At 45.0% G+C, this 17607-nt stretch overlaps 1 protein-coding gene across 1 annotated transcript in view; it reads right to left on the bottom strand.

Annotated features, from left to right (window-relative positions):
* The window catches only part of LOC149307654 (zinc finger protein castor homolog 1-like), a 246181-nt gene that overhangs the window by 188914 nt on the left and 39660 nt on the right, over positions 1-17607 (bottom strand). Inside the window, exon 2 of the mRNA XM_089534169.1 lies at positions 7048-7190. The gene's annotated coding sequence lies outside the window, so the exon portion shown is untranslated. The remainder of the gene's footprint in view (positions 1-7047; positions 7191-17607) is intronic.

Raw genomic sequence — 17607 nt, 5'->3', positions numbered from 1 at the left:
AGGGGGCACTTTAATTGCTTTTCCCCATTAGCATTTCCGGAGGAGAACACACTGATTAATCTGAAGAGGCATTCTGTGGACACCGGCACCCTCCCTCTGCCACTCCTCCTCCTCTTCCTTTGCAGGCCAGCATTGGACTTGCTGGGAGAAGCCCTTCTGGACACCTTTGGAGTCAACAGATGCATCTCAGGAGGAGAGAGCAAGAACCAATTCCCATCCTTGCCAGTGAAGGACAAGGTGGACCCCAAGGAGAGGAATCATGAAGTAGAGCAATCTAAGGGAGAGGCGCAAAACATCTCATTCCATTTCCAACAAGTTCCCTACAGAATGAACGATTGCCTGGTTATAAAAGGGAGAGTAGGATAGTAGTAGTTTCAGGAAGCGTTACAGCAAGCGCCAGACGGTAACCTTAGAATGACTTTAACCGGCTTCTTTTCAAAATGTCAGCCTTTTATTATTTAGTCCTAGATCCTCTCTGTGTTATGAGGTTCTAAGGAGTGTTTGGGACAATTCAGGCTGCTTCTTTCCAAGCAAATTTCCTTACCCTCCATAATGTTTTGACTGCAACTTCCATCAGAAATGGGACGTGGGACCTTTTAGAGTCAAAGGCAGGGGCTCCCGGCTTGGAAAGTGTTCCAAGTTCAATTGGTGGCATCTCCAGCTATGACTGAAAAAGGTCTCCACCTGAAACCCTGGGAAACTGTGGGCAAAGTTTGAACTAGATCCAATTTAGTCACTGTCTAAAGTAGACCCACTACTTAGGACTTAGTTTGAGTGTGAGTTACTTAGGGCCTGCTGAATTCCAAAGACCTACTCTAAGTAATCCTGATTCAACACAGTGTGGGTAATACTGGCCTATATAGCCCAATGCTCTGAATCACTGTAAGGTTCCCCAAGATGCACGGCTAAGTGAAGAAGACTTTACCATTCCTATAACTAGAGGAAGAATGTGTAAATTCTCTATCTCTATCTGAATCTAATGCTCAACCCACTACACCATGCTGGCTCTCTATCTGAAACATACCCTCCAACATTTCACAGATGAAAACTGGGACATGTGTGTCCAAGCAACATCAGAGTGTGGTCTGGATGGCAAAAATCATTACAAACTAAACATTAAAAATCTTTGTAGGTTACTTTTTTCCTTAGGAGCACAGCAGAGTGTAAAAACAAGTAAAGCAAGCAGTCATAATAAAGGAAGCCCTTAACTAAAGTGGAGTGTCCAATGGGAAACATAACTCCTCTTCCAAAGCACCCAACATGCAGATCCTACCAAACTGAGATTTTGGGAACATAGCCATCCCCTTTAAATTAAGTCCGGCTGGAAACTGCACAGAAAAGAAGACATTAAGACACATATAAATATATACATCACCGGTTCGTTCATCAACAGATCACACTATTAATAGAGCGCCATGTCGGAGAAATGTGTCTTGCGCATTTCCTTCTTGCTGGTCCAACTGTTATCTACTGAACCTAATTGGAGGGGGCAGGACCCAAACTTCTCCCCCCCCAAAAAAAAAAAAACAAAAACAAAACCCTTATATGCTTCCTTCTGTTTTTAAATATTTGGCCTAAGAATTGCTTATGTTCGAATACCAGACTACATCTTGCCCATTTTGGGAGGAAAGCACAAGAGTGTCCTGGACAAGATGAAATACGCACGCGCGCACACACACACACACACACACACAGAGGGAGGGACTGGAGATCTTCATCAAAAGACCGATCTAACACAGGTTCAAGTAATCTTCATATGGCATTTGGACTGGTGGAGGCCAACAGGTGTTTACAACCTCACAGTCCTAGTCTGGAATGTTTGATAAATCTGATCATGGCAAAATCCTGGACCACAAGTGCACTGAGACTTATCAGGAATGGTTAGCTATATCCATTTTAAAATGCCCTCCCTAACCTGGTGCCCTTTGGATTTGAGGACTACAACTCCCACTGTTCCTAGCCCATACAACCCACCGATGAAGAGTCTGCAGGCCAGGGTATCTGGAAGGCACCAGGTTGGGGACAGCTACCCTTTAAAATGTTCCCAAAGTAGAACAAGCCCCTTCCAATTTTTTTGTGACAGTCCGATCCTCCAACCTGTAGCACTTGCCAAGTTTGGTTCACCTGCAGCCATCCTTCTGTTTTCAGGCCCTAAACCTGTTATCAGCAGGAAATCAGGAGCCTTGCATCACCCCTCTTTGAGGCTCCTTTTTTGCATTTTCGTTTCACAATAACAAGGGCAACCATTCAATACTCCATCAAACGCCAGGTATTAATATATGTGGGAAGGAGCGAATCTATAGATGTAGATAAGGTTCCAGGGGACACACCCGTACAAGACTAGTACGCAAGCTGCCGGGTGACAGATCTAGGACAGGCACAGGATTTGGGGGAAGGGGAAGGATACATTTCATTTGCTTTTCTAGCACAACTTTTCTAGTCCTCATGCACCAAGGTGGAAACACGTGGCAAGCCCTGAACCCTCTGGGGCAATATTATGATGCTGCCTTGTACCAAGAGGCCCTCCTGATAGTGCCCCAGGTCTTCTCTGTCATCATTCAGGGCAGGGCCTTTGCCACGGTGGCACCCGCAATGAGAAATAATCTTCCTTCTGAGAGCTGACATCCTTACATTTTAGACACAGGTTGAAAATTACCCCTTTTGGAAGCCTTTCCATGAAGGCACTGAATTCATAGCCAATGCAAAACACATATATTTTTTTCTGTATGTTCTGTGCGTTGTACATTTTGTAACTGCTGCACATCAGTTGTTGAAATCTTTGACTTCAACTAGTTACAGATTATAGATTAGTTTGATCTGCCTATAGCACAATGTCCACATAAGTGAGTTATATATCTGTGAGTAAATAGATGAACAATGACTATATTGGTTTCAGACTGAGGCCACATTTAGAGATAGTGCCAAGGACTGAATGTGGGGCCTTCTACGTATGAAACATGTCATACCAGTGAGCTGCAGCGCACCCCCAAATGTTGTAACTTACCCAAGTTGAACAGGGATTTTAACTCTAGTCTTCAGAGTTGTAATCTAATGCTCAACCCACTACACCATGCTGGCTCTCTATCTGAAACATACCCTCCAACATTTCACAGATGAAAACTGGGACATGTGTGTCCAAGCAACATCAGAGTGTGGTCTGGATGGCAAAAATCATTACAAACTAGTGAAAGCAGAAGCAGTTTGCTTTTGCCAAAGTCTACAGGGAAGGGCAAGACCTCCTCCTTCCCTCCTCTTTTCTCCGCACAAGGTGATAGAGTATGAGTTACTTTTGCACTTTGTACTCAGTTTGCACCAATGGAGGAAATGAGAGGAGAGAGAAACTGGGACGTTTTAAAAGCAGCCGAAAAAGCAAGGCAGCAGAGGATTAATTCAGACTGTCCTTCCCAAACTGGGACAAGTGTGGAGTATGCTAAAAAGATACACAGGGCCTTCCTTCATAAATAGGTTGCCTCTCCTCCTTTCCCTTTCCCTCTCTCTCTCCGCTCAGCTAACTGCAGCCATCAACCAAACATCTGATCGAAGGCCTGGGGGAGGGAGGTTAGAACTGTCTGGTCTTGTTATGAGTGAAGGTCATTGATCCAATACAGACCAGGGATACGGAAAAACAGGGATGGGGAAGTTTTGAAATAAGAGAGACAGAGACAGAGCAAAGGCAAGCCGGCTCAAAGAGAAAGAGAGAGAGAGAGAGAGAGCACATGGAGAGGAGCAGAGAGGCGCCTGGAACACCGTTTCATACTCCAAGACCCAAGGGCTGCTGTCAGGCCCGTCCTTCATGCTCACATCTTGTCACACTAGAGGTCAGGTCTCCCATGCGTTCCTGGAGAGCTGAGCTGATCCATATGGCAGGCAATATGTTAACAATATGGATTGGCCAAACATCAGGCCTGAGCAGATGGAGGCGACAACCCGGCTTTTTGCCCAGAGATGCCTCTCGCTCCTCCTTCCTTCCTCCTCCTCCTCCTCCCTGGCAGCCCCAGAAAATAAAAACAAAATAGTAATAACAGTAACGCAAACTGAAAATACAAAAAGCCGTTTGCTTAGCCCAAACAACTGGATGTGCGAAAGGCCCTTTTGGGGGGAAAGTTATGGCTATCTTCTGGACAAACCAATGGTGGGAGCAGTGAGAACCCCCCACGGAGCAAGCTGTCAGAAGAAGCCATGTTGTGATCAGCAGGCAAGAGACACAAGACAACAAGGTAGTTGAGTTAAACAGCTCTGGGTAAGAACAACAACGTTTTGCTTTCAATGAGCATGTGCCCAGCCTTCAAAGAGGATTGCATAGGTTATCTTATTAACCCTTATAATAGCCCTGCGCAGGATCCGTGGGGAGGGCTGAAGCTTATCGGTACAGCCTCCCTATTTGCTGGCAGGGAAGCATGAAAGCACAAAGACCCCTCTGCCAACCAGGACCCACCATACCTATATACTGATAATCTGATCTGGTTTAACATGGTTTCCTGCCTCAATCAGACTTTTTGACTGAAATCTTGATTTATCGTAATAGGGTGGCCTGAAGGTCCATGTTAGAGAATTTGTTTGAAATGCTGAAAGTCCCTGGGTTTGATCCCAGACCAGAGGTGGGAAAGACCCTTCTGAGTCCCAATGTCTGTGTGAGAGAGTAATGTATAAATAAAGTGATGGAAGACGGAGAGGAACTGCCTATCTGTATAGATCAGGGCTTGGCAAGTTAGCCTAGCAGTAGCAATAGCAATAGCACATACATTTCTATACCGCTTGTCAATGAATTCAGCACTCTCTAAGTGGTTTACAATCTGTATGCCAATTGCCCCCAACAAGCTGGGTCCTCATTTTACCAACCTACAAAAGGATGCAAGGCTGAGTGGACCTTGGAGCCCCCTGGGAATGAACTCACAACCTTGTGGCATCAGTGCCAGCATTTAACCACAGTGCCACTAGGGCTCCTTTATGGCCAATGGACTCTATGCAGTCCCAAGGCTGCTTCTATGGCCCTCACAGCCCACCCCATCTTGATGATTTTAAATATTTTGCCTTAAAATGTCCAATCACATGCCCATAGGTTTCAAGGTGACACAACTGACCATTTCGCTTCCCCCCAATTTTAAGGGTGGGGAATTCAAGGGCAAAAATGCCACGTTTGGGGCAGCCCTCCAAATCTTCAAAGTTGCCTACTTCAATATCAACCATCCCAAGAAGATGGACCAAGGGTTTGACTCAATAGCAGGCAATTACCAGTGCCTTGTAGTAGTCTGGTGTTATCGCCACACCAAAATGGATGAAGTCAGTGAGGTGAGGACCACAGAATGAGCTTGTGGCTAGGGAAGATGTGAGCTCAGCTCTCGCTGGTTTACAACTCTCTTAGCCACAGTGCCTGGGTAACACTAGCCTTATTTCACCTCAGCCACAAAACCACACTGCATCCTGATACAATCCACTGTGCTACGCAAAATGAATCCACAGAAACTGCTACGGAACCCGACTTGGTTAAGGGCAGGTGAGACTTTTCATTCCTGTACGTGTTTCCCAAAATGCACAGATGTCTTCGTAAATACAACAGCAACCAGTTACGGCGAGAGATAGAAATCAACAAATCCATCCACCCAAATCCCGGGGCTTTAAAAGGCTGAGTTTGAGCATCTGTGTATTGGTAAGCTTCATCCCCTTCAATTCATCTCATCCCATAAAGACCTCCCAAATTCCTGGCTCTCACCACATCTTATGGCAAGGAGTTCGGCAGGCATAAAGAAGAGCTTCTTTTTGTCTGTCACATGGCCTCATCCTGTGTAGCATCCAAATAAACCACCACCGAGACAGATTTCAAAATATCAAGCATGACTGAGGCGCAACTGAAAGGTTTGCCAGTCTGGACAGTAAATGTCTATGCACAATGAACAGAAATCAGTTTAACTGCCGTGGTTCCTGCATCCCTTTCCCCAAAGAATTCTGGGTATGGCAGTTCTGAAAGGGAAAGGGATACTCAGGAGAGGTTTAACTTCCACATGCATGAAACTCAACAGTACTTACAGAGCTGACAATCTAGTTTTAAATTCAGAGCTAACTGACTGTAGCCCTAAATTTATGACATCTGCTGAAGACAACAACAGCATGTCTGTCTCCCACAACCTTACCTCCTCCACTGAAAATATCTACTATAACTTAACCTGTGTCCAAATGTGATAACATCTAATACAAGATGTGTCCCAATGTCATGGACTGGTCTCCACATCAAAAGGAGACTCATTATACATATATGACTGTGAGCATGTGTGCCGCTGTGCTGTCCAAAAGCATCCAGTCTGGCTTCTCCTATCAGCAGGAGTGGATAAAATGCACCAAGAAACTTCCAGCACCTATTTGCTTAGTGTTACATCCAAACTGTGATTTCTGGCCTGTTGGTCTTCCATCAAGCCAGAACTTCAAGCCAGGGCTTGTTCTTGGCTTGTAAATAACAAGCTAGAAATCCTAGTCTGGCCATAACGCTAAACAAGCTAACACCGGACATTTTCCAGTCTGTAGAGCTGCTGGCAAGAAGAGTAAAGTGAGAGCAAGCGGGCAGCAGGCAAGACCATATTGCTCATAAACAATACATTCTCAACTATTTCAGCTTACAGTTACGTGACAGAGAGATCCATATGTTTCCCCCACGCCAGCAACAGCAAACCATGAGGGATGGGGCAGGGGATTCTGCCTTGTCAGGTCATATCTAAATTTTCTAGTAGAGGGAGACAGATGTGTGGCATCTCATTCATGGCTCTTGGTTAGTGCAGAATGTCATCCACAACTTGGGAGTAATGCAAAAGCTTTCTTTCTTAAGGTATCAAGGTAGTGAACAGCATATAAGGTGGTAGTCATAAGGATATTGTAGATATGCTGAGCGCTGGGTGGCATCAGAGCATTCCTTGAGAGATGTACACACTAGAAGTATCCATATGGAGCTTCAATGGAAGCAGGGGAACTTGCACATTTCCAAAGCGGCTTAGGATCATAATCATAATCATAAAGTCGCCTAGATCACAAGCTTTGACCATCACACAAGCAAATAGGTACCTTGTATCCAAGATGCTGGGCTTGAAGTCCATTCCAAATCGCACCGTAAGGAGGGATGGTCAGAATATGTGAAACCCTCCCCGGGCGTTTCAGGAAACAGCTGAATCTGGCAGGCTCCCTAAACCTGGTGTTGTCTCTTTGCCCTGAAAACAGAAAGAAAAGATGTATTTTAAAAGCATTCCTTTCCATAGCTTTGTTATGATAGAAACAGAAGGAATATTCAACAATATTGGGAAAAGATGTCAAAAATATGTTTCTCAAGGGTCGAGAAACACTACAAACATTACATTTAGGCCCAAATCTAGAAATGCTCATGCTCTCGGCACTTCTTTCTTTCAGTTATGTGTCAAAGGTGCTACAAGATCCCTTTGCGTGTGATTTCTCAGACTAACACAGCTATGTCTTTGAGTTCTTCCTAACCTTTAGGTGGAATCTCTTTCCCTGTAGTTTGAATCCATCACCAAAGCAGCCCCAAAACACCATAAAGAGGCACAACCATTAGAGTCAGACAACCTAGTGCTGCCAATTTCAGCTGGTTGTGGCTCTTTGGAAGTCCCTAGCCCATCTATGCCATAATAATAATTCTCTACTATGACCAGCCTGGTGCTCATCCCTTATCTTACAGCCTCAGTGTATCTCACTTGTAAAACTGGGGTATTAAATTGCTTGATACAGTATTAATGTTTAGTTTCATATATGTGTGTTAGCATCCTTGATCTATCCAGCTGTAGATGCAACTACTGTCCCTAAGACATTGTTTTATCTGGATTATCTTACTTTGCAACCTGGCTCTAGTTGATGGAATTTGGAGGTCAAGTAAAAAGCAATGTCATGCATGCAATGGTAAGGAAGATGACCAATTGCCTTGACAGTCCCTTTTTATTAACCATGTCTACTTAGAACCAAAGCCCACCGAGATCGTGGGATTTACTCCCAGCTTGCATCCGAAATGGTGTTTTTTTGGTAGGCAGAAAGTGAACCTCAGACACAAGTGTTAACCTTAAAAAGAGAAAGAGGAAAACGCAAACATTTCTGAAACGTCAATATGAGATTTCCTTTTTGTTTCGGGGGGGGGGGGGGGAGAAAAAGAGAGAGAAAAGAAAAGAAAAGACCCAGGGAACTGGGTTGCCAAGATTCGCCGGAGATAGGTGACAGGCCAAAGAAAACGCAGCCCAAAGAAGCCGAAACCTTGCAACTAGCAACCTCCTTTGTGTCAATTTAAGCAAATATTGTGGTGTTTCCATGGCAATCCCTGTTTTGAATACCCGCGACGTTCACTTTCTTTTTTAACATTCAAAAAAGGGCTTTTCCTGTTTGTGCTTCAGCTATAAAACCTGTAAATATTTTCTGCCTTAACGCACGTTCCTCTTCGAAGGCCGGGAGGGGGAGGAAAGCGGGGGAAAGGAAAGCGAGCCACCGGCTCACTAGGCAAAAAGCGGTGGGCTTTGCGGGGCAAAACCCATAGTGAGCCATCCCTAGCGTTGAGGAGAGTGGCATGGTCACCTCCGCAGGCGGCTGATAATGGTGAGGCAGCAAGCCCTGTGCTGGAGAGAGGTGCCACACAGTCTGCCCTATGCCTCCTTAGCTAGCTTTGGAAGTGGGCATGCTTGAATCGTTGAAGAAAGACTTCTTCTGCCAGTCCAGCCAGCTTTCCTACAAGGAAAAGGAAGGGGTGCCATCTTGTTTGTACTTTGGGCAGCAGAGGTGGCCCTGGTCTCGACAGCCTCACTGACCGTCACGGAGCCACCTTTGCTAAGGCCAAAAGCTACAATTAAATTTAAGCCCAAATCATTATTTCCTCCTCCTTATCAATTATCCTAGAATTGGCACAAGCAACCTCTGTGCGGGATTTGTGGCTTTCCCCTTTGCTAAGCAAAGCACACGCATGGCTAGGACGTATGGAAACGTCCGCAGATAAAAAGAAACCAACAACCCATCCAGTGGTTATCCGTTCAAAAGCCCATGCGACAAGGGACATTTCCACAACCATCACTCACACACGGTGGGAAGAAATGCACTTTGGAAATGCTAAGATTGGCAAAACACGCAAACACCCCACTTCAGTTAGTGAAAAAAGTTTGGAGGGTTTTATTTCAGAGATGCTGAGCTCAATATGGAAGCTGCCTAACTCCAAGCTGTTGGTCCATCTATCCCCAGATTATTTGTGCATCTAGCCCTGACTTTCGGGAACTCTCCATTCTCAAGCATAGTGATTTTGGATTATGTTGAACCTGAGCCCCAAGGAGGTGGAGGAGGGAAGGAGAATGTGGAGATGCCAAGCACTGAACCTGGGACCCTTGGCATGGAAAGGATGCACTCTGCCACTGGAAAGTAGTCACACTGAACATGGCATCCCTGAATCTTTTAGTCCTCAACCACAATCCTTAGAAATCGCATTTTTGCAAAGATGCAAGGAAATTTGCTGTTCCCTAACACAGAATAATAACTTGCTGGGTGCTTTTGGTGGCTGAAAACCCCAACTGATAAGGCCAGTTTCAATCTCCAGGGCTGCCTTTTTCACATCCATTTTAAAGCCCTCCTCCTTGGCCTGTGATGGAAAGGCACATCTCTCAGTCAAATGTGCAAAGCATTCAGTTTAGGAGTTATGTCCACATACAAATTGAGAAAGGGAGAGCCTGTGGCTCACCTGATGTTATTGGACTCCAAACCCCATCACCCCCAACCAACAATGTGAAGTCTAGTAACATCTGGAGAGCAGATTGCAATGCAATCTGGCTTAAGGAAAAACTGCCCTCCGTCCATCCTCATATGTTTGAGAACCCTGCAACCAAAGCAATTGTGGCGTATGGCTGTTGCTCCAAAATATTAACGTGGCCCTTCTGACAACAGTCCCTTCCCTTGAGACACCTTCAAGCACTCCAGTGCCAGTGTTGCGACTGCCAGGCTTCCACCAGTGGTCAAGCAGTGGTTAATTTCTGGATTTCCTGGCCGTAAGGGACTGGCGCCAGGCTCCAACCATCAGCCAAACGTGTAACTTTGGGGAAGTCCGTTTCCTTTGGGATTTCCACATTCTCTGGAAATGTCGTCTCATCCAACAGGACTGTTTGTCCAGGATCTGCAATCTCCATGAAAGCTCAAAATGTCAAAGGACGCAGCTTTCAAGGAACGCAAAAGAGTGGCTGCACAGAGGCAGGTACACACCACACACACATCCTGCCTTATTTGAGTCCAGAGTAACTCATGTGGAAGTTGAAAGAATCCCTACCCACTACTTCTTCTTTGGCTCGCAATTGGATTAGAAATAGAAGCTTGACATTTGCAACAAGTTACTTTTTTCTCCCCTGTAATGAGGGGACAAGAAAACCACACTTCAAAAATTAAAGTCGGAATGAAGTAATTCTACTGGCTTTGCAAGTAAAGATTTCAAGAGCCATTTCAAAGTTACCTTAAAGGCTATTTTGGCAGGAATTGCAGAAGCATTTTGACATGCATTTGCAGCTTTTGTGCCATTCTCATATTCATCCGTTCTCCCTCTTTTCTTACAATGCAGGACCCAAGGCAACTTGCAATATGAATTGAAGGAGAATAAAGCTAAAAGCCAATCAATCATTGCCCTGAAGGGCAATGAAAAACAAATAAGATTTATGTTAAAACCAAACACTGAAACTGAGATAGTTTAAAAGCATTTAAAAACTTAAATGGAAAAAAAAGAGGGTAATGCAGAATGGTCCATTAAAAGACCTTCCCAAAGCAGCGAGTTAGTGGTCAAAGATATGTTTGTGAGCTGAAAGAAGAAGAGCAGAGAAGGCCCAGCCTGCCATGGGAAGGAGAGAAAGCCTCCATTTTGAGAATGGATCTCAAAATTTGGCCATGCGCAAATGAGGAGACACTATCTTTTTCACTGTCTGGACCCAAGCCACAGAAGACTTTATAAGGTCACAGCCTGTATCAGTCCTACAGAGATCCCATGACAAGTAATGGGAATGGATTACTCTTAAGTGGTAAGTTTGCATGCTTCAATTGGACGTTGAACCATGCAAAGCAAGGGCAACCTACAGAGGAACATGACAAGGGATACAGCTTGAATTGAAGCATTCTTCTAGTGAATGTTTGGGCTACAATCTAAGGGGCCATTCACACTCATTTTTTTGTCCCGCAGAGATGTGGATCGCTTCAGTGATGCATGTCAGGTTTGTTGTTCCCATTATGTTTTGGGTTCGTGAATTTCTTCAAGTCAGTTTAACCCTTCTGTTATTCACACATGCCATCGTTTTGGGTCAAAATGGAGCCGCCTCCCTTCCTTAATGATAGAGAGCAATCTGGATCGATTCGGAAGCGTATTTACACTGCCGCCGATGTGGATTGATGCAGATCTTTCAGGGAAACAATGAGATTGAATATCCAGGTTAAGTGGCGTTTTTGCCAGCTTCCCCCCCCCCCCCCGCCAAAAAAAAAGTGCATTGAGTGCATTGGGGACATGTGTGAACACCAAGGATTCAACCCAGATTCATCCCAGTTGTGTGTGACCTTGCATGATCTGGTCTACAAAGCTGCAGCTACTATGTCTCCCTCACAAACACACACACTTTTCTATATGAGCTGTTCAACCTTTTTTTCACAAGGGGAACAGAGACCTTGCTGAACCACATTTCCTTCTTCTCCGAGATGCTTGCTCTGCCCAGCAGTTCCTTCCTATTGACCTCTGTTAGGTGACTCAAGCAATTGGGGGGGGGGGGGGAATAGAGGGGGCAGAGGTAATGTCAAAAGTTTACTCTGGAATACCTGCGTCTTTCCGTCAGACAATGAGGAGGAAGAAAATGCGGTGAAAGAGTAGGATTTACTGTACCCACCCCCTGCGCTGTCCTGGGAGGGAGCGCCTCACCCAGCAGAGCCTCTTCGATCAGAAAACAAATAGACCAGCCCAAAGCAGAATTAGAGAAATAAAGAAAGAGGGAAAGAGGGGAGGAACGAGCCAGGGTTGTTGGTTCAGCCAAGCCTACGCTGTTGTTATTTGTTAGGTTGGCATGAAATCACCTTGGTAATACCCAGAAGGGAGATTGGGAAAATGGCTTGTAACTCACACAACCAGAGCCCAAACAAGACGTCACGCAAGGGCAATAGCGCTTGGGTCTACTGAGGTGATGGTTACTGGCATTATTACCCAGATGACATGACCACCAGCTTGCATTTTAAAAACAGCAACAAAGGACCAACATTCACAATTCATTTTCTTGTTATCTTGGCATCTTCAGAGAATGCTGGCATGGAAGTGAATGGGGTATATATATATGTACTGTGTGAATCTAGCTTGGGAGGCGTGATTTACATGTTAATCTGCGTATTGTTCTGTGTTCTCTGAAGATGCCAGCCACAGATGCCAGCGAAACATCAGGCATAAACTCTTCTAGAACATGGCCACATAGTCCGAAAAACCCACAAAAAACTAAAAATTCACTCACACTGTGAGATACAGGATGATGACTGTGAGCTTTTTTTAAGAGGATGGAAGAGACAGCTTCATAATAGGAAGTTGGATCCACCTACAGCTATGAGCCAGGATAATAATATGTGTACAAAGAGAGAGAGAGGAGACCTATAAGAGAAAGGACTGGGGACAAATCCAGGACTGGGGACAAATCCAGGTGCCCCCAGATGTTTTTCCTGAGCGGGGATGAGAGAATAATTTCATGACATCTCTTGACCTGTAGCACTGGGAACTGTCCCCCTTGGAAGCACCCTATTCCAATGTGTGGTTCTTCAAATGCTGTTGGATGACAACTCACATCATCCATCAATTTACTCCGATGGGAGTTACATTCCAACAGTATGGACAGAGCTGCATGTTATCCACTCAATTTGGCTGCTTCCAAATGGATAGTCCACACTGACAACAAATAAAAGATGCTGCCCTGTTCTTTCAATACAAAGTTGGTGTAAAGAATTTATTGCCACAAGATGTCATGATGGCTGTTAGCACCTATTGTTTATTGGAAGGGTAAGATCAATTGATGGCTGATCAGTGATCAGCAATCCCTTACAGACAGAGCTAGTTTTTAGACTCAAACAGCTATAGACACCAGCCCTCTTTCTTCAAAAGTGATGACTTGTAAGAAGTTCCGAAAGAAAGCAAGATGGAGAGGGCCACCTTATCCTTAGTCTTTTATCCAAAAGAGGCCTATAGTCACTCAACAAGGGAGGATTCAAATTGGGAAACCGATCATCCACAATTTTAATAAACCCTCCCAAGGAGCCATCTGTGCGACTGGCCAATGTGGTAAATTGCAGCATTGAATTTTTTACTTAACTATGCATGATGGGAACAAACAACTGGGCTGCAAGTTGGCTTCTTGCCGGGATTTGGGTGTGACAAGCCATCTTTGGGAAGCTTCTTGCGTGTTTCAAAATTTGTCGCTCACCGTGCTCTCCTAAATCTTAAAATGGTAAGACTGTTTTAGCCCCGCATGGAAAGCTATGGTCATCTCCGTACACCGGGCAGCATTTGCAAAACCATTTCTTCGTGGCAGAAATATCTCCCCACCCCCCAAAAAAGGAACCCCAGAACCAAATGGCCAAAAAAGAAAAGAAAAAAGCAAGATCAATCTGTCTAGAAACTTAGAAAAGAGCTGTGCCCTTTGAAGGCGTAAATATTGGCAAGCTGGTTGGGTTCAGTTTCAATATTGAACAGTGGATACGCCTTACAGATAAGATGATAAAAAACCAAAGATCCTGGGAACTCAGATTCCATAATACGTCTAAACTGTTGCTGCACCCAGTGTTCCCAACCAAATTCATACCAGAGTTTTGTTAACTTGTACGTTGCCTTCCTTCTGCCTTGTTTTAGGCCACTGTCTTAAAGCAGAAACAAACATGAACATGGCACTCTGGTCACAAAAATAGGCTGATAGTTAGTTATATACCTAGTTGCCCTGGGAGAGAAAGAATCACTACTAAGGAGGCAGGGGGGAAAGTTACTAAACTGGGAAAACTTGTTCCTTTCTATTTCCTATCCCATCCACAGCTTATGTTTTGTGTCAGAAAGCTAGCTTTTACAATATTTTGGTGGACAGCAGATTTCATTGTAGTTGTTTTTGTTATGTGCCCTCAAGTCATTTTCAATTTATGCCAAGCAGAGGAAGGCAATGGCAACATCACCTCTGAAGAAAGTTGCCAAGAAAACCTGAGGATAGGTCCACCTTAGGGTCTCTCTCTAAGTCAAAAATGACTTGGAGGCACACAAGAAGGTGAACCTCAGTCTCTGGTCCTCCAGGTGTTTTGGGCTTCAACTCTTAGAAGCCCCAACCAGTCTGGTCGAAAGCCAAACATTCTGGGAGCTTAAGTCCAAAACATCTGGAAGACCAAAGTTTGGGTCTTCCACTGCCCTCGCGACACCAGATCCCCTCTGATCTTGGAAGCTAAGGAGACTCGGCCACAACTGGCACTTGGATGGGGACCGCCAATGCATACCAGGGGCTGCAAGTTCTGTTTCAGAAGAAGGAACTGGCAAACCATCTTTTGAGTATTCCCTGCCTAACAAATTCATGGGGTCGCCAGAAGTTGACAGATGACTTGAAGGCATGGGCAAGGCAGACTTCACAGAGTTTTCTTGGCACAATTTGTTCAGAGCAGCAGTTCTCAACCTGTGAGTTGCGACCCTTTTGGAGGTCAAACGACCCTTTCACAGCATTTGCCTAAGGTCTTAGGAATCGAGACACCGCACTTTTATGGTTGGGGGTCACCACAACACGAGGAACTGTATTAAAGGGTCATGGCATTAGGAAGGTTGAGAACCACTGGTTCAGAGGGAGTTAGCCATTGCCTTCTTCTGAGAAAGAGTGACTTGCCTGAGGCCACCCAATGAGTTTCCATGGATGAGTGGGGATCTGAAGCCTGGTCTCCAGAGTCCTAATCCAACACTCAAACCTATCATAGTACTACTCTTGTAGAAGCGGCATATTATTGTTCTAACTAACAAAACATCTCATGATTATGACGGAATATTTGTGATGGAGCATCTCATCCAGACCATTTAGGTGTTCCTTGCTAAATGAAAAGAAGGCTGTGACTACAAGAGGGAGAGACTTTTCAGCGATGGCACCCCAATGCCTTCCCCAGAGAAGCTCGCTTGGCATCTAAGTTACGATCTTTTCTGCACCAGACAACAACTCCTTAAATTCTTAGGCATTTGAAAGACTGAGAGCCAGGACGGAGTAGTGGGTTGAGCTGGACTAAAACTCTGTGGAGACTAGGACTCAGCTATGGAAACCATTGGATGACCTTAGTTAAGTCACATTGTCACAGCCTCAGAGGAAGGCAATGGTATATCTCCTCTGAACCAATCTTGCCAAAGAAATCCTGTGATAGGTTTGCTTTTGCATCACTATAACTCAGAAATGACTTTTTTGTGCAGTTGGTTTTACACTGACTTGATTCGGTGGGAGTTTTTAAATTATAATCATTGACAGGTTTAGTCTTGGTTTTATGATACGCCGCCTTTAATTATCATTTTATTGTTCGTTATATATCTACACCACCAAGAAAATGTTGGTGATCAGGCAGTTTCAAAATGCAATAAATAAGTAAAATTTTAAAATCTATTTCATCACCGAGGTTAAATTTGGCCTCGTGTAAACCTCCGTCTCTTAGGCTCATCGGCCATTAGTCAAAAAAGAGGTTTGGCAAAAAGCAACAGGTTTTTATTCCGTCTTGCAATAAAATAAAGCAGTGTGCAAAAACATCGAATGTAAAATGTTCTCCCAAAAGAAAAATTTCGTAGTTAGATATTTCTAAAGAGAAAGAAGACAGCACAAGATGTGTAGCTCTCTGCCACTAGACCCAAAGAAAACAAAGAACACTATATATAAGGAAAGCAAATGGCAAAGTGTGGCACTGGGGTATAGAAGATGACCTTTCATCCAGGGTCAGAAATAGCCCCTTGCCCGGTCTCCTCTGTTAAACCAGGATCTCCTCCAGGCGATCAAGATGCTGTGCGCATGAAAGAAGCTGAGGTTTTATTCTTTCTTTCTATGCTGCCAAGGAGCCACAACCCATTAGCATAGCTATGTGCCAGCACAGCGAAACTGTTTTTGGGTGGATTTATTTCCAAGGGTAGGGTGAAATCTTTCGAGCAACCTTAAAAGGCAAGTTGAAGACTTGCAACTGATCACCATCTCGGAGGTAAAGAAATCTCCCTCGAGACAGATTGGCCGATGACCCTGGCAGTGCTCTTTCAACTTCCACTCAGGCCACCATCTTGCCTCCCTTGGCCATCACTTGGAACTACCTGGTCTCCATTTGGACCATCAATGCAAACCCAGCGTCTGTGCTCTGGTTGGTGGGACTGAACAGCCAAGTGGGAAAAGGGTAAAAAACAATGGACTGCACAATCCCGATTTTGCAAAAGTAAAGTAACCTGCTGCATTGACCAAGGCTGCATCCACACTGCAGAAATGACCCCATGGCTCAGGCTATGACATTCTGGGGACTGTAGTTTGGGGGGACATTTAGCCTTCTCTGTCAGACGGCTCGGGTGCCACAACAAACTACAATTCCCATAGCACCGATTTTCCAGTGGATAAAAAGTGGCGCTAGAATGCTTCTTCATTCACAGGATAATTGCATGAAAACCAAGATGTTGCGTGTGTTGAAATCTTAGCATTGTTGCGTGATACTGACGGGAGCATATCACTATGCTCCATCTTTTATGGTAGCCTGATCAAGTCCTACTTGTATTGTCAGCACTGACCAACAGCCACTTTTTAGGATCTGAGGGAGAGAGAAAGAAGTCTTCCCCATCACTTGTCTGAATTCATGAAAAGAACCAGGTGGAGGGTATGCCAGGGATTGAACTTGAGGCCTTCTGCAGGCAATGAACTCTAGCCTCTCCCTCGCCTTAAACCAAACTGTGCCAGGACCCAGCATGATAAGGAAAACTGTCAGTCCTCTGAGCCACCTTCTCCTTAACTAACAGCGACATTCTGGCACAGATACCAGGATGTGCGTAGCTCTGCCTTTGGCAAGCACCAGTCAAATAAAGCCACGGAGAAGTCAATCCTACAGAGCTGGCAGGAACCTATGCGTCCCCACCACCAACGAAACAAAAACCCCAATCCTACCTGGTGAGAATGGGACTCCTCTGACCCCTTGGGAGCTGGCTGGTTGTTCCAGGGAAGAGCAGTTCAAACAATTTCCTATCCTAAAGACCTATCATCATCTGTCACCACCAACTCTCATCTGGAGGAAGAGACCACATGCATTCAAGACAGATAGTTGGCATGCTTTCAATTTCTTTGTGTGAAAAAAACCCACAACAAGACACCTAGCTGGGCTGAGAGGAGCCCAACACTGAGGTATGGAAGAGCTTCCTTCTCCTGGCTTCCACCCCCCCCCAAACCCTGCCCCCCCAAAAGAAAATATTCCATGCAACGGCAGACTTGCAAACTTTTCCCTATCTCCTAATAAATATCAAGGCTACAGGGCGATGCCTATCTTTCCCCTCCTTCTCAAACCACGCTTTGTGACCCATTTTTCCAAAGCTGGGTACGATGCAATCCGGGCCCTGGAGTGCTGGAGCTTTCCCAAAAAGCTGGGAGATTTTGCAAT

This window comes from Sceloporus occidentalis, unplaced genomic scaffold, assembly GCF_023333645.1.
Source record: "Sceloporus occidentalis isolate IW3139 unplaced genomic scaffold, rSceOcc1.0.p SCAF_8, whole genome shotgun sequence".
Lineage (NCBI taxonomy): Eukaryota > Metazoa > Chordata > Lepidosauria > Squamata > Phrynosomatidae > Sceloporus > Sceloporus occidentalis.
Note: the sequence above shows the minus strand (reverse complement) of the source record. Positions and strands in the feature narration are given on the sequence as shown.